This window comes from Lemur catta, chromosome 2 (genome assembly GCF_020740605.2).
Source record: "Lemur catta isolate mLemCat1 chromosome 2, mLemCat1.pri, whole genome shotgun sequence".
In the NCBI taxonomy this organism is placed as follows: domain Eukaryota; kingdom Metazoa; phylum Chordata; class Mammalia; order Primates; family Lemuridae; genus Lemur; species Lemur catta.
Window position 1 is genome coordinate 75,617,163 of NC_059129.1, and position 6,000 is coordinate 75,623,162.

General features: G+C 40.8%; 1 protein-coding gene across 2 annotated transcripts in view; it reads right to left on the bottom strand.

Annotated features, from left to right (window-relative positions):
• FILIP1 (filamin A interacting protein 1) overlaps positions 1–5,691 on the bottom strand; it is a 167,671-nt gene extending 161,980 nt beyond the window's left edge. For both annotated transcript variants that reach the window (XM_045543906.1, XM_045543905.1), the window contains exon 1: positions 5,645–5,691. The gene's annotated coding sequence lies outside the window, so the exon portion shown is untranslated. The remainder of the gene's footprint in view (positions 1–5,644) is intronic.
• Between the last annotated feature and the right edge of the window lie 309 nt (positions 5,692–6,000).

A 6,000-nucleotide genomic window follows, 5' to 3' on the forward strand; every position in this document is an offset into this window, starting at 1 on the left:
TTTGAGACACAGTCTCACTCTGTCGCCCAGGCTAGAGTGCCGTGGTGTCAGCCTAGCTCACAGCAACCTCAGACTCCTGGGCTCAAGCAATCCTCCTGTCTCAGCCTCCCGAGTAGCTGGGACTACAGGCCCGTGCCACCACGCCTGGCTAATTTTTCCTATTTTTAGTAGAGACGGGGTCTCACTCTCGCTCAGGCTGGTCTCGAACTCCTGAGCTCAAGCAATCCTCCCACCTCAGCCTCCCAGAGAGCTAGGATTACAGGCGCGAGCCACCACACTCAGCCCATCACCTTATCTTTAAAAACATTAAAATTATCATGTAAGTGAAAGAATGCAACTTACTAGTTCTTCACCATTTGTAGAGCTATGTGGACTTGTTGCAACAAATCATCCTTTCAATCACATTCATTTCTGTTGCATTCCCTTAGACCTTGTTTGTCAGGCCCTATCTTGTTTTCAGCCTTTGCAGTTCCCTTTCCCACACTGAGAGTCACTTTATCCCATCTATGATCTCTGGACCAGTCACTGACCTCCCCAAACCAGGTGAGTGCTCCCACTTCTGTGCTCCCACAAAACCATTTACTCACTAGTCACATGGCACTGAAATTGCCATTGTTTTACCTGTAACACCTGTTAGAGAGTAGAGATAATATAATATGCACCGTTGTATCTCAATCCCTAGCTCAGTGCATGACACATATGAGTCTCAGTGAATATTTAGTGAATGAGTGAATTATGCAGACTGACTGTGAAGCAGGAGAGACACAGAGCTCTAGTCCAGTACTGGGATTTAGTATGCCTTAGTTGTTTTGATGTTGTATTACAATGCTGGCATCTCACTCACATCTCACTCTTGGCTCTAGGAAGGCTCCTCCTCCACAGCTATTTTATTCCTGAATTCCATCTCCCTGCTCTCCTTCCTGTTCCTGCTGACAAGCTAGCCCAAGCACGGACTGACTCCCTGCCTGTGTCAGAAGGCAGCCATCCTCCACCCGCCATCCTCCACCCCACACCTGCATGGTAGACCCTCAGGTGCCAGCTGCTAGCTTGGACCACTCTTTGCCATCTAATGCCACACCATTTGGATCCTGTGTTCTCCCAGTCATGCTCCCAGTTCAGCACCAGTCCAGCCCCTCTTCCAGCTACAATTGCAGGGGCCTTGCCTGACTGAGCCCCAGGATGTATTCTTCAAGATAAGCAGACTGAGGGGACCTTGTTCTATAGTCATGTGCTTTCACACAGCCCACATCTTATTTAATTCTCACACAATAATAGCGATAGCACTACTGAAATCCAACTCTTATGAAAGCGTCGGGGAACAGAAATTGAAATAACAATACAATCCAGATATAAATTGAATTGGAGGTCTTTAATCTTGAATACTGTGTAGAAAACAAGAGCTCTGCTTTTCTGTAATCTCTCTCTCAAAAAGACAAAATTTTTCACTTTCTGAGAAACTGCAAGTCACTTTCATCTGGTTTTCCCCCTTGTCCTCTCCTCTGTTTGAGCTCAGTGTTTCACGTGCTCGTTTTGGTGAGATTCCATGGCAATACATCACCAGGAACACATGTGTTCCACTGGGACTTTATTCCCTGGAAGATGTGAATGGTGATGTAAATAATGGCATCATTGGAATTTGGAGGAAGTGATGCAAGAAAGAAAGCTATGGTGAAATAAGGAAAAATCAAGCAACAATAATCAATATTTCCTTTTAGAGTAGCATGGATAGTATTGATGCTGATAGAGAAATTTAATGGTGTTCAGCCGGAACTGTCAGCAGAAACATTAATTAAATGGCAGCTGTTGCTTTACCAATTGGAGAGGAGCAGAGCAATCCAAACTCCAAAATAGATTTCCAAGGATGGGGGCATTTCCAGCTAATGAACTACAATAAGAGCCTGGTTGTGGCTTTGGGCAAAAAGTTGCAAGTAGACTTTTGTCAATAGTTATGTTTTATACCATTGTATTTTAAAGTAAGAGTTCTAGTCAGTTAATGGAAATACATACATATATAATATTATGCTAATTAAAGCTACTAAGTCCAGCTCCCATTCAGTTATGCATTGGTTATTCTGTGATACTCTAATGAACACTTAAAACATTTGTTGATTTTTAATTTATATTGTTAAAAAAGCAATATGTGACCATTAAAGGTTTAGAGAAAACTGAGAAACAGCAATAATTACCCATGGTCACTAGTTATCATCACCATGTTTATCAAGGAAGAAATTACATTCAGTTCAATCAATGGAAACTGGTCAGTGATGTTTACTTTCTCAATTTCATGACATTTAATGGATTCAATTTAACAAACACTGAGCACTTGTTTTGTGCAAGGTGATTCTAAAAACGGTGCCATGTCATAACTGAATCTCACATTAAATTTTTTGAATTTACATGTAAATATTCCTTACAGAATAATTATTTTTATTAATCTTTCACTTTTTGTTTACTTTCTTTTGCTTAGAATATTCTATGCTACAGTATTGTCATGGTTATTTTCATCTCAGTAAGGTTCATCTAGCCAAATAATGCATACAGGTTTTCTCCTAGGTGTGAAAAAGTCTGTTCTGTAGAATTTCAAAGTAACAAAATCAGTCAGAAAATTAATTCCATACGTGCTACCTAAAAATAAAGATTTTAAAAGTTCTTCAGAGTACATTGACCCACTGACCTGGCAGTTTCACAGAACATACCAGCTTGTTTCCAATACACCTGCTGCTGTAGGAGAAGCAAAATGATTAATCCCTTCCTGTTGTTGCTGATATTATGAGAGAAGTTAGGGAGTGGTATAAAAGTCCAGACCGGGGAATCCCAGGGAAAACGGGGAACACAGCCAAACTCACAGCACTAGGGGAAAATGTCAACGGTCTAAATAGGACAGTAGAGTTTGTGTTTAGAGCATCTATATACAGGTAAAGAGAACATATGTTCAAAAGTAAGGCATAAAATATTATATTGGTCCACAAGGGAAAGGAAAGACAGGACTTAAGAAACAAAGTCACTGAGGGAAATAGAGCACCTTAAAACAGTCTTGAAGAGAACAGGTTGCCGCTAACCTGGTCACTCATTGGGAAAATAGAGGGGAAGGCAAGGACTCAATCTCCAGTCAGGCAGAAAACCCAGTTAGTAGGAACTAAGGGCACCAAAGCCAGGTGCCATAAGACCTCTGATGCTGAAACAAGGAAGCAGCTGCCATTCAGCACCTTACATACTCAGAGTGGCTCCAGAATAGCAAAGTGATTAAGAGATTACCAGCACAGGCTGAGGAGTCCAATTGTCAGGACTCATCCTAGACTTGCCACCTGCTTGCTGGGGGGAGGTGGAGGGGAGATGGGCAATTCCCTGAGATTCTTTATCTGTAAAATATAGAGCATAGGAGTATCTGCCTCATATACTGGATTTGTTAGTGCCTAATATACAAAAGTACTCTAACATATTAATTTATTGTTCATTATAATCATGTGATAGAAAGAGCAGTAGACTGGGACTCAGGGGACGTAAATTCTGGTCCTTGCTCAACTACATGTTCCACCTCTTATACAGACAGAACTGAAGTGTGGTCACAGAAATGGACCCAGGAAGCAGTCAAGGATCCTTAGTCAAGATCATAAAAGCAAATTCAGGCAATGATCCTGAGTGTCAGTTCACTTGAGACAGAAGCACAGCCACTTGCAAGGTGTGGAAAGTGCCCACTAGTAAGTGTTGGGTGGGCTCAATAGCAGACCCAATTCTACCTGCAGAGGACTTTGTATCTTCGGCTGAGTGACTGCTCTTCCCTCATTCTAGTACTGTCTTCTTCAAAATGATGAATTGGTACTAGAAAACTGGTTCTCAACCCTGGATGCACATTAAAATCACACAAAAGCTTCCAAAATAGACCAGTACTTGATCCTCTCAGGACCTTAAATCAGAACCTTGGGGGCACAGCCCAGGCATCTGTATTTTTAAAGCAACTCAGGTGACTGTGATGCACAGGGCATGTCGAGAACCACAGGACTAGATGATCTGATGGTTCCAAGTCAGCTCAGAGTCTAAAGGTTTCTACTCTTTTTGGTTTCCTGCAGAGTATAGGTGACCCCAGGACCAAGCCATGTAATTATTGACAGTGTGAGACTCAGAACCCTCCTTCCTGCTCGCAGTCAGACCAGGTACAGAAGTGCCAAGAGAACTAGGAATTCTTAAGAAGTCTTAGATAGCTCTTGAGTGAATATGATAAATTGCTAATATCTTCCTTTTAAGAGGCATTAGCTAAAGACTATGTGGAAATTATCACTCAGTTTTGTGCCAAGAGAAATTTAGAATAATTGAATGAGAAAAAAAAATACTTCCAGAAGCCAACCAGTCAAATCCTTTGTCTTCAAAGGATAGAACACTAACTCTTTTCTTCCTTTGACACTGTTATACATTTTTACATAAAGACAGGAGAGGACAAAAGGGAAATTCTGAGTTTATTGCAAGGAAATCAAGAGATACCATGTCAATGAAACAGAGGGCCTTGGTGAAGTGTAATATATCTCTGTCTTTATTTTTTTTGCCATTGGTTTGGATTAAATATGTCTGTGCCACAGATCAAAGAGTATACTTGCTTCAGGAAGATGTTTAGCCTGTCAGGTAAGCAGCAGTACAAGTCTTGTGCATTGACCAACAATGAATGTGTATGTGTATGTTAGTGGGTGCTGGGGTATGTTAGCATAGTTGTGACAAGATACTGTTTTCAACTAATTAGAATTTAATTTCTCAGAGGGTAGAGATCCATTCTGTTATATGCATTCATTCCATGTGAAACATTCACCTTCCTGGGATAATCAATCCCATTACCTGGGATATTTGATACACTGGAAAATAGAATATTTATGGCCACTGGCATAAGAGAAAGCAAAGCATTATCTGCTCCATCAAAGTTTTATTAGAACTATTCTCCTTTTACTTCAGACAATCTGGAAGTTACATGCCAGATATGCAAACAGAAACTCAAAAATTCCAATTATTTCTAAATAGACATTTAGACATCATGCAGGCAAATCTTGGTAAATAAAGATTAAAAAATTAAATAAAATAGCCAATAAAATATCTTATGCCACTGCTCCAAAGTAGCAAACCACTGGCTGAAAAGTGTTAGGTGGTTTTCCTTAAACTATAACAAGCTGTTTTATTTTTTCTGAAAGCACAACACGCTGCCAGAATGGCAACTCACCACCTGAACAAAGTCACTGGGAGCCAATAAGAAGCTGTTCTGTGGAACAAAACTTTCTGTCCCCTTCCTCACTACCTCCTCTAACAAATACCCATACGTACATACACACACCTCCTCCACCACCACCACCAAAGGCTTCTTGAAGGAATATCGCTACCAACGGCTGGGATAAGTATTTGGTAGAACTCTTGACCCCACTTTACAAACTGAATGATTATGACCAAAGCAGAGACTAGCAGAGCATTCAAATGTTACAATAGAAGGCAGGGCTCTGAATTGTCAATAGGAGCAACAGCAGACCAAAATTCCAATGGTATCAAACAATGTGGCTACCACAGTAGCCATAATATATCATAAAGTCAAATGCTCCATGGCATCTTCTCCTCGGGAATCAACTCCACAGTGTAGAAACCAAGAACCACATTGCCCCAGCAATAACCGGCCTACCTCTTCCTGAGTTTCCCAACTCCATTGGCCACTGAAGCTTCTGGTTCCACTTTGGGGCCCTGGAAGAGAAACCCTGTTGACTTTTTGACTCTAAATCTCTTTATTCTTTGCTCTTAGTGTGTCTTTCATACTACAGGGGCAGCTGAGCCCTTGTGGTGTTACATTCTACACCTTTCATTGAAACATCTCATAGTCATCTAGGTGGGGGTCTTCCTTGAATGACTGTCTCAATTGCAAAAAAGTGATTGAAAATATGGGATAAAGAAGGTCACCTTGCCTGGGTTTGAATTTCAAATCTACTACTGGACAAGTTATTTTACATCTATAAACTTTATTTTCCTAATCTATAAAATAGG